Source organism: Thunnus albacares, chromosome 19 (genome assembly GCF_914725855.1).
Source record: "Thunnus albacares chromosome 19, fThuAlb1.1, whole genome shotgun sequence".
Classification (NCBI taxonomy): domain Eukaryota; kingdom Metazoa; phylum Chordata; class Actinopteri; order Scombriformes; family Scombridae; genus Thunnus; species Thunnus albacares.
The window spans coordinates 3,399,295-3,417,524 of NC_058124.1; the positions used below are offsets into that span (position 1 = coordinate 3,399,295).

Below are 18,230 nucleotides of genomic sequence, written 5' to 3' on the forward strand. Positions count from 1 at the left end.
GCTCTCTTGAAGGCGCAGCTTGCTGGAAGGCTAGTGTCTTAACAGCCCTGTGTGTTGTCTCTCTTTCTCAAACGCTTCTAAAAGTCTTTTCTGCTTGATCCTCATAAAGTCCGACCCAACTCGTTATCTGAGCCGCGCACAGTTCACAGTCCTCGTCGCTCACATCTCTCTGGCTGTTTTTTTCCTCCCTTTCTCTGCCTTTTCAGTGCAAACAGAATGAAAACAGCACGTTGTTTATTGACGGGTGTCCGTTTCTGTTTTGCTAATGTTACACACAAGGGTTTGTTTAGTCTCTGGGTTTGGGGGGAGGAGTTGCCTAGAGACTGACCTCTAATCTACTTGTTGTTCATTGTGATGTCTACTGTATTTATTTAGTCATTCAGTATGTGATCCCTTCTCACTGTAAAGGTTAAAAAATCAGGGTTATGTGTTGCCAGGTTTGTTCCATCTTCAGTCTTTTTAGAAGAAGCCCCCGTCAGTGACAAGTTTAATTGGGAATTTCCACCATCTGACAAGCACGTCAGACGCTGCACACAAGAGACAGCGAGATGAGATAAAGACAACAATAACAACAAAATAAGCCTTCTCAAGACTGCACAAAGCACGCAGAGCAACAGGAAAACTATAATACAGCAACAATATCTGCTGTAATATTGTTGACACATCACAAGACATAACTGTAAAAATCTTATCACCATATTATCAATAAAATACTGCTGCTGTTAATTCCACCATACATACCGAAGCTATGCAAAGCAGAGCATCTGGCAACATGGCACAGTCATAGCAGCATAACAATAACAATAATAGATTTCCTTAGGTTGACTACAACCCTAAACAATAATAATAATAATAATGAACACATTACAGATATGTTTTGTAGATTAGAAGAAGAGCTGCAACAGTTAGTTGAGAAATAAATGAGTCAGTTGACAGAAAATTAATCAGCAACTATTTTAATAATCGATAAGTGATTTGTTTATGTATGTTAATGGAGTGGACAAAATATTAGAAACACCATTCAAATCTTCAATATAATGCACTCCAGTACACCACTACCACCCATATATATATATGTGTGTGTGTATGGGTGACTGGGATTGGCGGGAACACACTGAGGGCAGCTACAGGACAGGTGAGGAACGTCAGCTGTCTGAAATGACGGGAGACGTTAGCGACGTGTAGTTTCACTGCTGCCTTTATGTTCTAACTTTATGATATTAGAACTGTAATAAACACCGCTGCTTTATGGCCACTGTTGATGCAAACTGAACACCACATTATATGCTTGCATTGTAATTGTCACTGTTCAGTTTGAATGTTCTGTTCAGATCAGTTTGAGACGTTGTAATGAATGCAGCTACAGAACGACGGTTAGATAACAAGCTGCAGGTGAACACATCAACGCAACGCCTTTTACGACATGTACTTCTTCACCATATACACGCTCCATTGCCTTTGTCAAGCATGAATTACAGCTCACCAACATCTGTATGGTGTTCACATTTTCAAAAAAGCTCCCATTTGACCCCATAACCATGGTCATGTAAGGCCCTGCTGTAATCCTGAGTGGGATGTTTCTGTATGGAGTGATGGTACTATGAGGTTAATATGATCCTCCGTTACATTCCCATGGTTTCCTTAAGTGCTGCACTTTCCTCCCACACCAAAACCTCCCCGTCCTTGACCAAGATACTGGTCTTGGATCTGGAAGGAGGATAAAGTGTTCTATTTTCGCTCCATCAGAAGCAAGGATCTTTCCATTTTTTTCCCTTTTTTTTCCTCCCCTTTTTTAAAGAGAGAATTATTAACTATAAGTGGAGGATGCTGTATAAACTGAACAGGCATGATAATATAGTAAAACTCAGTTGTAGTAATATAAAATATGTCTTCATAGGAGAAGTTATGATTGCTGACAAATGCTGTACATTAATAAACACTTAAAAATGTGCTCATAACTACATTACAGTGTGTTATAAAATATTAATTAAATGTTTATGAGGACTGGGAAAGTGATGTGTTACCAGCAAAACAAGGAATAGAATTTGGTTTAGATCATAGCACAGGGCAGAGTTACATAATATTTTCTGTTGCGACTAATGACAAGCACGGTTACCACAAAGTCAGCTGCTGTCAGTCACTGTCCTAATTAACAATATTACGTAATATTGCCATCCATTAGAGAATCTGTGCCGGCCAACTTTGTAACATGACAAACCACATATTACAGACCTCTCTGAATTTATGGAGGGCTCTGGAAAAAAGCTACTGTCACTCCCATTGCAAAAAAAAAAAAGTTTGCTATAGAACTGAACGACTATAGACCAGTTGCTCTCACATATCAACTGATGAAATGTTTTGAGAGAATTGTCACATCTGTCATCACTAACAGAACGGAAGCCATACTGGGCCCCATCCAGTTCACCTATAGAAGCAATAAGAGGGTGGAGGATGCCACACTCACTTTACTTAACTTCCTTTACAACCAGCTTGAGCAAGAAAAAACTCACACTTGCCTCCTATTTGTCGACTTCTCCTCCACTTTTAATACCATACAAGCACATGTCATGGCTGAGAAGCTCATATCCCGTTTCACCCTACACCACCTTCTGCCCTCTGGGTGGAGGCGTAGGGTCCCTAGGCTCAGGAGCTCCAGAGATAAAGGCTCCTTCATTCGTAAGGCATTGACCGCTAACTGCAGTCCACCTTTTATTGTTGTACCTGCTAAATCCTACTTAAATTCTTTTTGTTGTTGTCATATGTACAGCATGTCTCTCTCATGTCTTTTATGCTGCACCAGAATTACTCTGTAGGGAAAATACCGATTTATTGAATGACTCAACCCAACAACTCTGTGTTTATCGTGATATTCTCTCTCTGCTGAAACAAAGTATTAAATAAATATCCGCTTGTGATCTCTCCTCAGTTCCAGTTAAACAGAAGCACGCCTTGTGCATGTTTTTACCTGATTGGACAGACAAGAAAATCTGCAGTCATGTTGAACATTCTGTAACCTGCGGCGCTTAGGCTGTTCCTCTAAAAAACCACAGAAAGCACGTCAGGTGCCTGAAGCACAACAGTAACACAAGTGTGCAAAAAGTTACAGTTGCAAACAACTAGATAGTGACGCCTCTCGCTGCAGAAAAGAGGACAAGGGTGATCCCCGGATCTACTCGAGTTAATATGAGCAGAGAGTCAACGGACACACTGGAATAACAGCGTCACTTTGTCGTTCGCTTCAATGTTTATGAGCCGTAAAAGCCTATTAACATCAGCGCCTGCATTGCTGGAGACTACATCATTGCGTCTTCAAGTATCAGATTCACATAGTTTGTTGCAGTACCATGAAGGCACAGTACTCATTTCATGGAGTTAATAACAAAGTAATCAGAGGCTAAGTACACGGTACTAATCACGCTGGAAACATGAAGTGGGGAGTTGGGATCACGGGCACAAGAAAGCCTTGCATTCATTAAGTTTCCCACAGACCACTTGACACACCCCCCAGAGGAAAATACTGAGGAGGAGCTGTGCGCTACCCAGCCCCCCCCCCCCCCCAGCCCTGCCTTCACTTCACTATTTACAGCCTGTCGACAGTCATCTGAACGTCTGTTCAAGACTCTCCTCAGGCCCAGGAGAAGCTCCTCAATGTCATTTTTATCTCACATTTCTTCAGCACAAGCCATTCGTACATTTATCTTACTGCACTGGAGGAGATGAAGATGCTGAAAATGTGCGTCACATTGTCAAATATAACTCAAATCACCATGGAAACTGAGTGGGTGTTTTTTTTTTTTTTTTTTCACAACTCTCTCAGACACTCACACACTTTCTTTTCATCTCACTCCCCTTGTGTCTCTCCTCACTAAAACACACACACACATACACACACATTTCTGTCTGGGTGATAGCATCACAATCCAAAATCACTTGTTGGTAGGAGATATTTTTAGTATTTTTCCTCCTTTGGGCAAAAACATATCATGACACAGCAAAGAAAAGGAGAAGCATGACATCAGCGTGACATGTTTAGCAAAGAGAATAATAATGTAGCTAAGTTGTTGTTGTCTTAGCCCGCTGGAACTGATGTGATTTGAAACAATGGGAAACAAACAATATAAAACCACATCCTCCAAATGGTGTATTTAACACAACAATTGAATATATATTTAAGTTGTTTTAGTTTGTGTAGTCTGGCTGTTGTGGCTGTTATAACATTAATGCTGAGAAGGTTGATCTTCTGGCTCATATGGATCAACAGCTAGTATCTGCAGGCTTCCTCACAGGCAGCATACAGCCCCAAGGGCAGGATATGTTGCCTTAGCAGCGAAACCCAGGGCAAAAAAAAAACGTATAAAATTTTTTTTGATGGACTAGTAAATTAAACTAAAATAGGATTTTGCAGTTTCCCTCCCAAGTGGAAATTATAGCCTCGTAACCAACAACTAATGGTAAGAACTACTAAAATAAGACCTATGTTGTAATAAATCAGACCTTTTCTTTAATGAGGAATATAAAGTGTGTGTTTGGCTTTATTGTAACATAAGCGCTGATGAGCGGGAGGCAACGGAGCAGAGCTTTAACCAGCTGAGCCTGAGCGGAGCAACCAATCCTCTACAGATGAATGAATGTAAATGAGATCTGAAGATAATATGAACCAAGCAAACATGTCAATTAGCATTACGGATTAACAGGACTTGATTATGTTGTATTGTTATTGATAGACAGTGTTATTAAAGCAATTATTCCCTTTCAGATGCGAGTGCAGCTTTACATTTCCCCCGAAAGGTGGTGCGAACGTGCACGCTTGCTCACTCTTTGTTTGTGTGTGTGGACAAGTATGTTAAAAAAAAAAAAAAAAAAAAAAAAAAAGTGCTGCAGACAGAGCACGGAGGGAGGAAAACCATTCCCATTAGAGTGGCCATTAAGTCTTATTACAAGTGATTACTGTCTGTCGGAGAGAGATGACCAGCCCTGTCCTGCCACTGAATTAATGACATAAACAAATGCTTTCCTTTCTCGCTCTCATGATAATTAAACCGACTAATGTTTTTTCTCTTTCTTTCTTTCTTTCTTTCTTTTCACCATGAACTTCACATGACTTCTAATGATTTTTTGGCAAAACACCAGACTTCCAAGTCAAAGCCGAGCATTCGTTTCTGCCTCCCTGCACATGTTGTTTTGTTACTCTTGTTTTATTTATGGCCGTTTTCCTCTTAAAAAAAAAATGCCGTCCTTTGCTTCGGGGGCTGACACACAAAAAAAGATATATTGACTCATTTTAAGGGCCGCCCATCTAAATGGGAAAAGAAATGTATACTGGGATATTTTTTTTTTGCCCTTACTGCAGCATGAAAGCATTGGGGGAAGCATTTGTGGTCATAACCACATGTGGCAACCACCAGAGGTTAAGCGCATTTTAAAGCCGCTGTGGGAGTTGCTTTGTTGGGAGTAATGTTGCATATAGGTCATCTTACCCGGATGTAGTGTTCTGACTGCATCCTGCCACACAGACTGAGCACAAATGGTGTTAAAACTGATGTTGCGGCTTCTCTGTGACTTCTTTATTTCTCTTAAATCTGTTCTGCTGTAATTCAAAGAGGTGATGAAAACATAGAAAGATACCTGGATTGTAGGTGTGTTTTAATATATTTTCCATCACCAGTGAGAAGCTTTTAAACTTTAAAACCCACTCAGTGCCTCGGTTAAATGTTTTATGCCATGGCAACAAGGTTGCAATGGTTTCTATCCTTCCTGAGGACCTACTGCTTTTCATAGCTGGACTGTGACTTTCATCTTGGTTACTCATTAGTCTGACCTTGCTCTCTGTGTGTGTGTGTGTGTGTGTGTATGTGTGTTTAGGTGTTTCTCTCGGGGAGCTCAGCAGCTCCTCAGCGCTGCCTGGAGTCAGACTTCACTACTTCCTCTGGTAAGACCTTCATGTTGCTCAATTCCACACAGCCAGAGTCCTTCAGTTTGCAGAATGCCAATACACAGTGCTTTCTCTCCACTAGACCTCCCTGCTGTGGCCAAGGCACGCACATACACACACACGCACGCACACACACACACACACACACACACAGATAATCATTGTCTCAAGCAGATGCAAGTCGTGTTGTAAATGTAATGAAGCTCAGATTGTGGTTCTGTTCCTGGATGAATCATGATGTGCCAGACTGATGGTCTGTCTGTTTATTCTGTGTTTTGCCTTTTGGCTTTGATTGCTGCAGGCTGTGTATGTGTGTGTCAGGGGCATCGCAGGGCTGGTTAAAATCAATATCATGATATGGGTAAGAATATTTTCCCAAATTTATTTCCAATATGGCAAATAAGTGCAAGAACACATGTAAAAGAATTCAATTGATATTGAGTGCAGTGATGTTTATTCCACTGATAGATCAAACAAAAGTTCATTCAACATTTTGATTGTTTTAATTTACAATTAGCTTGAAATGATTCATTTGGACGACATTTATAACACAGTATGATCATATAGTCACACTATGATTCTCCTGATTCTCCAGCCCTGCAGTGTCACAATGTAAGACAAGGGGTGTAATAGTTAAAGGGGACCCTCTGTTCTGATTGGCCAGCTTTCCAAAAGCCTGCTGAAGGGCAGCTGTATCAGAGATGGCTTGCGAGTTACGTGTTACTGCTAATGAAAACCCAACATTTCCTGCTTCATATTAAAAGCTTTTAAATGACTAAATACTGGGAGACTTTTGTTATGAAGAATTTACAGGAAATGAAAGGTGTTCCTCACCAAATTAGCAGAGCCTTGTTATGGACATATTTGTTTAGCAGATCAGTCAGAAATAATGCAGGGAGGAATAGTACAAGCAGAAACAGTCACAATGATGATGATGTTTGATGAAGAGCTGTAGCACACTTCCAACAGGTAAACTACTTATTTTACTTTGTAGTGCTGTGTAATTGAGTCATGGCTCAGCGTGACTACCCCCAACACAATGGAAAAATGTCACAATGTCAGTGGAGTGGAGCAGTGAACTGGCGCGCTATGCATGGAGCAGATGACGATATAAAGAAATCAAGCATGAGCCAACTTCAGCTCAGGCTGAAAGTAGAAAAAAACGTTGGAAACCCAGTGTTCAGAGCAGTGTGACGGTGCTTTCTGCTCACAAGGATTACATCTACATATGTTTACCTCATTATTTGACACTTTGGCCATGTTTAATATGAACATATGACATTGTAACATTATATATGTGAGCAAAATAAAAAAAAGCATAATAGGTCCCCTTAAATTAATTACGGACATTCAGTTTATTTAGCCACAAAAATTAAGAAACTAAATCTAATGTCTCTGGCTTCAGCTGTATTTAGAAACACAATCATTGGACTGAATCCAAACTACAAGCAGCTCGACGCGAAATAGTGAATAATAGTTACAGTTACTGACATTTCACTTCTGTCTGACTTTACATAGATAGAATTAGTTGCCTTAACATGACACCTTGCACACCTGACAGTAATACAGCAGTCTGGTAGTGACATACAGTATGGAGGATTTTAGTGTCTATGTTCTGATTGTTGTACAGAAAGTTGATCACATGTTGTAAAGCATTCATGGGCTGACAACTTGTGCTGTTTGCACCACATTAATGTTAATACTCAGGGCCCTATTTCACGAACCCAGCATGCAGAGCAGATCACAGTCATCTCTACCACATGTTGGCCATCATAGCCACGAGTTTACCTGTATTGCAAATAAAAACGCGGAGATAAAGGCCACACTTTGGCCAGACATGTTGACTTACCATTAGAAACTGTACATAATAATTATTCATAACCGAAAGTTTGATGCGCACATAAACACAGAGGTTTCTGTGGTTATTTTGCGACAGTCTGGTACTGGTTCCACACAGTTTAAGCAGCAGATCTGCCATGCATAATTGTGTATTGACAGTGCGCAACATCATTCCAATTAGACTGCAGATGGAATAGATGTTTTCTGTTGCAGATACAGGTGCTGGTAAGAATCACTCATTAAACTTTATTCAGTCTTGCAGGAATTTATGCCATTACCAGAAGAAAAAACTGTCTGGAAAGTGTAAAGACAAGCACAACACGAAGAACACAGTGGTTTGTGGTTTACGTGGGTGTGCCTTCACCAAACAAAGTGACAAAATAATCTGGAACATACGTGTGCAAAGCTTTTGAACCACTCCGAGCAGGCGAGCAGCAGACAAGATTGCAGTGAGCTGTTGGATCGGCAACACCTTCTACTGTGCCTCTCCTTCTACAACGAGTCTCCAAGATACCAAACCAGGAAAATATCAGTATATATCAATATAAACAGTTTTAGATGTAGTCTAACCAGATGTTGAAAAGGTCTCTCCTAGACACATAACTGTAACTACGCCAGTAAGTGCTCTGTAAAAATAGCAGCTACAGGGTCTGTCACTGTGATAATGAAGCTGCAAAGTTACACTGAAATCACATTGAAATTAAATATAATTATGATCATACAGAAGACACACTGAGCTGCTGTAACATTTATCTGAATATTTTTTTCCATATTTTTCTGAACCCATATTTGCTCACAATAACTAGCAAACAAATGACCAGACTGCTTTTAATGACCCACGGGTACAGCATGTTCTAAGATGTTATTGGACTTGTTCTCCAGACTCCAATCAAAGGGCTATCTAGCTAACAGTTTGACAGTCACATGGGTGTATTAGAGCAGTGTGTCGGCTATGAAAAGCATAAAATGCAAATGCCTCCCCTATAGACGCATTCTGCTGCTCATTGAGGGCTGTGAAAATCTTGCTGCAGTCAGCACTAGCTGTCACATTTTAATGCAACAGCTGATACATCAAAACCTCACTGTGACTGATTTAATGCCAGCTAATTGGAAAGAAACAAAAAGTTATGACTGAATTGTTTTAATTGTTAAATAAAGTCAATTTTATTTGTAGAGCCCAATATCATAAAATAAATGCAGCTGCTACATCTTGCTAAGGCTCATATAACATTATAAATTCAACTCTGACAGAAGCAGCATTGTGTATAATATACTGCAAGGAGGGATATATACTGTATGTGGCTGCTTATTAAAAATGAAGACTAACAGACCGGCTGTATTGCTCAGAGGAGATGTCCGAACGAAATCAAAACAGCTTCCATCTGCACACATAGAATGGGAAAATGTGTTAGAGCTAAAAAAATGTAATGATGATAAGTTAGACGCCAGCGTCGTTCATGAGTCTGCAGGTGATTGTGAGCCCCAGCCGTCAGAACATTTGTCAAACACCATGACTGTGTTCTCTCTGCTGGTCGTTACGGTAGTGCATGGATTATTGGTCGTAACACTCGCCGAGCATTATTTGGACCCACTCTGTCTCCAGTGAGGGCTCATGCTCATATCTGTGTACAGTGTAACAGAAACACTGGGCCTCATGCATGAATGTTTTCTTATTTTTCTCTTATATTTGTTCTTGCACGAAGCAATAAGAGGAAAATAATAAAATTCCTACGTGGGATTCAACAAACTTTTTGAACTGGCTGAACTTGTCGTAAATCACTTGTTTCATTCTGATGAATGTCACCTGTTCATGAGGAAGTGTGCGCTTGTGAGATGTGTGATTATTAGCATAATCCACACTCCTAAAATTGCCATATAAGGCTCCATGTTCTACTCAGTTTGTGGGCGAGTTTCAGTCACAAAAAGTTCCCAAAGACTGAAAACGCTGTTAACTTTCAAGTCCTGCTTTCAAAAATCAGAAGACAAACACAACAATAACAAATTTAGGAATGACAGTCAGAGACCCGAAAGAATTACAAATATGAATCCAGCTAACATGTTATCAGAGCAGCTCTGCACTGTTACAGAAACAAAGATGGAATGATATGACGTTAAGTTAGATGCTAAAAAAACATCTTTCTAAAGCAAAGTGCTCCGTGATGGGAGGCGGTCATGTGAAAGTTACAGAGATATTAGAGGAAAAGATTATAGTCTACAGGTGATGTTACACTGTCAGCTGCAACACAACTGCATAGAGACACAGAGGCAGCTGTCAGTGAGAGAAGTTTAGCAACTACTGAACAGTAGAAGCCAAAATATGGCCATAAATCATAAAATCTAAAAAACCTTTCAGTAAATTGGCAGGCATGATGATGGAAATATGGTAAACAGAATATAAATTCTGTATTAAGTTTGTTTTACTTATATACATTAATTTTTTTGTTAATTTCAGCATCATATTTAACCTCAAAATTAATTCAGATTAGGGCATTATAATTGTAAGTCAAAGTGTTTCTCCCCTGTGAAGAAAGGCAGAGGTGATCTATTCATGACACGTATGACATTTCTGGACCTCTCATAAATTTCATTCGTACCTTAGAGAAAATTCTAACTTGTGAGAAAATTGATGAATGTTCTTAAACGTGCATTTTAAGAACAAATTGATGAATGTTCTTAAACGTGCATTTTAAGAACAAATCTGTTAATACGACTGCTTCTTGCACGAGGCCCATTGTGCCATTTCCAAAACACACCAGATATCCCCTGTGTATCACTGAGCCTTTTTGAAATTGGCCTGGGTGTTTTTTCCCGGCAGCATTAGAACTTAATGTAATACGATCAGTGCACTGGACTCCCAAACAAAGTCAATCGGTTGATTCTTCTATCAGCTTGAATTCTTTAATGAAAACACCATCTGCTGTCCTTTTTGTGATACGAGTTGCCATGCTGATGAGCCTGTATCACGTTGCATAGTGTGATGCAGCTTCGTAAATTAAGTATTAGAGAGCTTGAGGCATGATGGTCGGCGGATCAAGACTGACTCTTATCTGAATGCCACCTCAAATAAGATGCATATTGGTCAAGGCTATGACTATTGTTTACTGCCGGTTGTCCGTGTTGATTCATGATGCAGGCAGACGTTGCGCACAATGAGATTACCACTGAGGACTGTCAGGAGGGCTGACATTTAGACTTAGATAAGGCACTGATGCCCTTTGTACAGTTTTCAAAACAACCACAGCCATAACTTTTATTACAGGTGAATGCATCATTTGCTGCTTCTGCATGTTTGCACTGCTGTTTGTTCCAGTGTGCCATGTGTGGTCTTGTCTATTTGATGCAAATCAAAAGTCTTGGAAACACATTCTGCTGACACATTCAGTCAGACACTGTATAGTCTCAGCAACCCATGTAGGACGATTCCATGTGTGGTATTCATGTTACTGTTATTGACTTGCAGAACTTTCTACAGCATTGTTTGCTAAATTCTGGCAGGATTTTCAATGGGGCACCAAGGTTTCATTAATAAAAAAAACACCCCATAGTTGGTAGTAGTATAGGCAGTAATCCCAGTAATCTTGCCTCCCAGAAGCCCACAGAGTTATACTATATGGCCAATTGTATGTAGACTCCTTAATATTACAGCCTCATTCAAAAACCTCATTCTCATTCAAAAACCATGGGCTTTAAAGGAAAACGACGCTTTCTTATAAAGGTTTGTACCTCTGGACATCTGTTGTATCAGTTATGATAACTAACCAGAGAGATCTCTGAATACAATGACATCACTAAATATAGTTTATATAGAGCAAGAAACACAAGTCAATCATGCTGTGGCAGCCTCCACTCTTCTGGTTTGGAACATGGCTGCAGGGATTTTCTCCCATTTAGCTTCAAGAGCATTGAGGTCCAACACTGATGTCGCAATAGACGTTCCAGTTCATCCCAAAAGTGTTGGATGGGGTTGAGGTCAGGCCTCTGTGCAGGTCAATCAAGTTCTTCCAGACCAAACTCAAAGAACCTTTTTCTTATGAGAGTGATTCATTTTTTTCTTTTGGAAAACACATCTTTGATAGAATATTCTAAACTTAAGGTTTGCTTATCCCATATCCCAAATAATTCCTCAGTGAGTTTCATACTTAAGTCACATGATGATACCTAAACAAGTTCAATTTGCTGAAAGAAGGCCATGAGATACATTTCAGAGAAAAAAGCAAGTAAGTGAACTTTGAGTTTAGAATATTTTATTTGTCTTGCTATCGGGGGAAAAGGTTTTCCCAAAATAGTAAGTAAAGTGAAAGCTCACTGTTGTCTAAAATACCATTTTATGCTGTTGCATTAAGATTTCCCTCACATCCTGTCTACAGAGGAGGCATTACAGATGTTTTCAGTTTTCATAGCATTTGTAGAAGATGTAACAAAGTTCACTATGAAATTATGGAAATGATCTGGAATTGTACTTTTAAAAGTCCCAGTGAAATGAAAAAATACATTTTCCCAGTTTTAATCCTGTGTCCCCGTGTTAATTCTTAATTTCATCTCTTATATGCCAAATATATGTCAAAAAAACAGTATCAGAGTTTTTTAAATCCAAATCCCCATCTTTCCTCCTCCTGTAAAACAGTTTCAAATGTTTGATGACTCATCCTGCACTCAGGGGCATTTACAAAAGTCCATCCAATCAAATGTGACTTTGGGCGAGTAGCTAGCCACACTGGTCATATAAAACTGCACTTCACCGTTTGTGGGTTGTAAGAGCTAACACAGCAATATGGAGAGAGATAGGAAGAGATGTGTGTTTGGATATCAGTGGGCAACAACTTTGTTTTCATTTCTAGAACAATGTGGCTGAGGTCTAATTGATTCATCTCTGTTGTCCTCCTCCTGATCTAACAACAGGTGACAGAGGTGTGTGTAGAGACAACAGTCCTCTGTAGCTCCGTTTCTCTCTGCAGTTCTGTATCACGCTTAACTCTGTAACCCCCCCCCCCCCCTTTTTTAGCGGCCCAATCAAATGCAAAGGATTTAAATCACTCTTGTAAATGTACACAGCTCAAATACTACGTTTCAGTGGGTCACAGTACAGAAGCTAAAGATGCTCTAACCTCCATTTCACTGGGACTTTAAGTGTGGAAAAGCCTGTTTATTTTAGAGCATTTACAAGAAATGGCCTCACTGAGAAGTCATTTGAAGATGTGGGAGTATGAACATAGTGAGGGTGAAACCTTTGGTCCAGTCATTCATAGGAATTCTCTTTCTCATTTTGACTGTTGCTGTTTTCCGATGCTCTCTGGTGATAGCTGAGCGGAGGATGTTGATACAAAGGGCCAAATCCACAAAGAATGGATTGTGCTCAATAATAGCACCATGAATTGTGTAGCATTTGCACCCACAATCCGTCCCGTTTTAAAGTCCTATTCACAAAAGATTTTGCGCTTAATGATATGACAGCACAAACACGATCATAAAGTTTTGCAGCTGAGTGCAGTTTGCCCTTGTTGTGCGTCTAATTGAGTGAGTGGAGCTGTTTCCAGTGTTTCCAGCTTTTCTCCACATTTCAGCACACAGATTGGTCCATAATGAAAACTGCAGAGAGCACAAAAGCCTCAAATTGCATGTATTTACTTAGCAGAGATGCGCACACACAGAGCTCTCCACAATCACCAACCAACTTTCATGTATTTGCATTTCTCTAGTATTTTACATATAAAACATCTACTGAGATTTCCATCAAAATACAGCTATTAATGACTCAGGCAGGTCTGAAACGTGCCTGAATCTTACAATAATGTTGTTCAGGTGTCGCAGAATGCATGGACCACACAACACATCTGAACAAGGGGGGGGGCCATAATTTCAAGACACAAAGAAGTGGGGGGCATAGCCGATGCATTGAAACAGACATAGGCCTATATCACTGAGTATTGAGTAACATTACAGAACACTTTTTTTAGTCTGAAACCACACAGCACCACATCTACATACAGGATGAACACGCACATACAGGCACTAAGATTAACCCTTCTAATCCAACACAGAATTCACACACAACAGGCCAAGCTTATTTACACATAAATGTACAGATGAAATCATAGCGAACAATAAACTCCACAACCAAACACATCCCGCTGCAAGTCTTTCACACAGAGACATGCAGGGTGTGCAGAGCTGTGCACACACCCACACACTCGATACAAGCCAACGTAATAGCCATACCATAGAAAATGACAGTAATATGTTGGTTATGTAAAAAAAAACTGACTAACTTTAGTGTTCCTTGAACTTCCTGGTCCAGTCTGTGTCGCTTATTTTTCTGGACAAATTCTCTTGCAACAGCAGTCAAATCCACCAGTTTTGACCACTTTATGGCTATTATAACTTTTAGTTGTTTTTTCGTTATTTTTTGAGTTTAAAAAGAGTTATGGAACCGTTTTTGTCAATGTTTGTTTTTGGTGTAACAAATTATTCAAATCAAATCAATCAGCTGGTTGAGTTTGGAGTGCGTTTTGAAAACCACCACGGACGGATGCGTGACGTATGGTCAGGATCTGACGGTATTTGATATTCTGTGTTGTGCTGCACACCTACAGGTCAGCTGTTACACACACATTCCAGGTTTATATGGTGGAATTGTTTATAATAAAGCAGCTTTTATGGATGAATCCTGAACTCTGTCAGTGTTGTTATTTTTATTTTTAAATCCGAGATAAACCGACAACCCCACTCGATCCCCCACATGTCAAACTGTAGGTTTCACCATTGATATTCAATATCAATTTAATATCATTCAAGTCTCACAAGCTTGAAGAGAGAGAGAGAGAGTGAGTGAGGTTTGTTTGTGTGCGCAGTTAACACTAACTATCTACTGAAGACGCTAATAACCCCACCTTAATTGCATGTGGCAATAAGCACTGGTCTTGTTGAATTAGACTGTTTTTGTGATGAGGCTTATTTGCATAGAAAGGGGCGAATTTTGTGCCAAATGTATGAATATTACCTAACTTACATACATGCAAATGGCACAGGTGCACCATTACGCTATTTGCTTGGCAGCTCAGTTTGCGGTGCGTTTCACCGTTTGCGGGTGCTTTGTGAATCACACGCTATTTTTTGGTCTCATTTGCACATGTTTAGCAGCTGCAAAAGCTGCACAATCCTTTTGTGGATTTGGCCCAAAGCGTTTTTCACAAACTTAATGTCAGACTTAAAGAATGTAGACTTCTTTCATGCCTCAAGCTTATTAAGCCTATTTGATGACTTGTTGCATTGCCGTGCTTCTCCTCTCAAAGATGTGTTGCCCTCATTAATGTTGGCAAACGCTTTTACAGGCTAATGCTGACATTTGAATAAAGCATGTAAAACTAACTAATAACAGGGGGAAATTAGAATATGCCCAGCTAAGAGTCAGCTGAGGTCTTCATCTGTATGTTTACACTCTTGTGGCAAAGAGTATCTGCGGTACTCAAGTTGAATGCAAAGACAGCATGGCAATTGAGGGCATCCTTGTCTTTCACCTCAGATCACCTGTAGTTTTAAATGGGAAAAATACTAAAAGATATAAAAACATTTAGACTTTGTTGTATACAGCTTGTAGGTATCAAGAACTGATTAGCAATAATCAGTTAATCTCTTCTTTGGATGCTAGCAATGAGGAAAAGTACAGCATGTACCCCATTAGGAGCCTATTTCCTGTTTCCTGCCTAACCCCAGGCCTCTTGAGCGTACACTTGTGGGTTATTTCACAATGCTTTTTCTGTATTAGCTGCTCTCTGTCTGTGTTGTTGCATCGAATTTGTTTCCATATTGAGCTTGGAGTACTGTGATGATGAAGTGTTCTTGCTAAGAATCCACTGTTTTCTTCTTTTTATTTCAGTGTATAATTGGTGTCAGGTGAAGTTTGATAGCAGAAATGTTTAGGCAATCTTAATATAAACCGCCAAGCTAAGGTTTTGGAGCTTCTCAGGAAAAGATAAAGGCAATCAAGCAATCGTACACTCATGTTGGTATCACTTGTATCATTATTTCCATCTACAGCTAAGCTGAAATTCGGGGAAATACAGAAGACTGTTGCAAAAGAAGACAGTCAGGTTGAGAGAATATGTGTATTACAACACTTGACCTCTTAATAGCATGCAAGAGAAGATCTGAAAATGGAATTTCCCAGGAAAAAAGCATCATAACACAAATATTTTCCTTAGTATTTCTCTTAATATTTCTTTTGAAAAATGCAACTTCCAAATTTAACATAAGCCATGTCATGGGAATATTTTAAAATAAGCAAGGTTTTATAACTATGTGTTTTTTCAAGGCTAAGGAATTCCTATCATAGCACATACAGCTCTAGCAAAGAAATTAAAGGGGTATTCAAATGAATTTTTATTGGACTTCAGTAATGTCAAGAAACTCAGAAGAAACTGATCTTTAAAGGAATGGTCAAAATCAATGCAGCAGAAGCTGAGATATCCTGAATTTCAGTCCTTAGTATGGGTCAACCTCCTTTAATGCTGAATCCTATAATTCCCATAATGCAACGAATAGTATCTCTCTGTAAGATCTTCCCTGTCTGACAAATCCTCCAAAGAAGGCAGATTTTCCTTTCCAGTAAATACTGACACACTATCACCTTAAAAATTGTCATAACAAATGTGCAAGCAAACAGTTTCCTATTTACACATCCAGCATACCCGGATGTTCAACTTTAAGTGCCAGCCAGCCACATACTTTGTCTCTGTTTGGTGCTGAGCAGTTAGCGTTGAGTCAGCTTATCAGAGCTTTTTTCCTGAAAACAGCTGCCTGCCACTGCCAGAAATGAGGCTGACAAAAGAAAAACCAAAACCTTAAGCAGAAAGGTGCTAAAATGCTTCGCAGAGCTGTAGAGTTTTCTGTGGGTTTGTTGCCATAAGCAACCCCTTTACATTACGCATAGTCATTTGACCCATTGTTAATACAAAATTATTGGTAAGTGAAGCTTTAAAAAATTGTCCCAGCCCAACCCCAATGACATCATCAGGGGTTATCTTCTTAGACTTGACAAAGCGCGTTCACAGCCACTTTAGACATTATACAACTGTTTTCTCTGGCTGAGTGGTACTCCTCATGATAAACTGAACTTGATTCGTAACATTGTTGGAGTGCCCCTTTAAGCAAAAAATGATTTCATTGTAAGCAATGTTTACTGGCGTTACAGCCTTCCAAACATTGAGCAGTGAAATTGGTGAGTAAAGTTTTATTGTTTATTATTTAGTAATGAAAAAGAACCAAACAGTGTATTGATGAAGAACAGAACCAATAACGAGTATTGATAAGAGTAGTGCATAGACTGTGAAAAATAATGGACGTAGCCACCGTGAGGCCACCAAGCAGCAACCTCCAGGGCAGCCCTTCAACACATCAGTGCAACATGGTGAGGAATGAAACGTTTACTGCTGTTGGTCCATAAACAGACATTTTATGTTCATCATATCACATTCAGTCGTACTGTAAGACAGGAATTACATCCCTTGACTTTGTCTTCCTCGTTGCTCTTTTTCCACGAACTAGACAGGATAGTGACCCCAAGTGTGTCTACATTGAAATAACATCTTCATTCTTGAAAACCTAGGTTGCAAAGTGTCAGTCTATCTTCTGAAAATAGCGTAAAATTCACCAGTCTGCTGAATAATGCATCCATCTGCTTTACGAGCATGTTGCTATTTTGTATCGACTACCCTACAGTAGAGAGACAGACACTGCATCGGGACCGCTCACGTGTGCCACTTGGTAGTTGTTGGTGCACACTGCAGTTACTCCTGGATAACTTATTTCGCCCCCCATCACTATGGCATTACCGTGTTATTACCGCAGTAATCACGTCAGTTGAAAAGACTGATATCTGTGTCTTGATAGACATGCGTCATTCGCTGTACACAGCAGTATACAGCAGTTATCATCGTTGTATAATGCTTTTCAAGTGGTTTCAGGAATAGGCAAGGTATAAACGTGATCAGGGCGTGTGGTGAGTTCACATTTCTTTATCATACTATCATGTTTGTTTATAGTAATGTGCAGTACATTGTGTTCTTGCACCTCTTGTCATGCAGGATGTGGTAGCTGTTGTGGTGGGGAAATGATGTGTCCCAGTGTAGAGGAGGAAGTGCTCACCCACAGCCTTGAGAGTGCTGCTCTGTCTGCAAACAGAGGCATAAACACCAATAATACAGTGAAAACCATAGAGTAAACCTGACTTCGAAGCACTGATTCTTTTGAGTGTTTGCAGTTGTAAGATGTAAAAGGAATGAGGAGGGTGAATATGATTTAACTTTTTGACTGCAGATCAAAAGGGTTTGTTTTAAATCCAGTTGTAGCTAAAATCTGAATCTGGCAGCCCGCTATAACTCAAAAGCTCTACCACCAGTAGAATCTGAAACTTGATGGCTGGCGCCTCTTGAGTCTCCCAAGTAGTGGTGTTTTACATCATCAC

At 39.8% G+C, this 18,230-nt stretch overlaps 1 protein-coding gene across 2 annotated transcripts in view; it reads left to right on the forward strand.

The window, feature by feature from the left end:
• The window catches only part of thrb (thyroid hormone receptor beta), a 126,449-nt gene that overhangs the window by 65,269 nt on the left and 42,950 nt on the right, over nucleotides 1–18,230 (forward strand). For both annotated transcript variants that reach the window (XM_044336038.1, XM_044336039.1), the window contains exon 2: nucleotides 5,863–5,929. The gene's annotated coding sequence lies outside the window, so the exon portion shown is untranslated. The remainder of the gene's footprint in view (nucleotides 1–5,862; nucleotides 5,930–18,230) is intronic.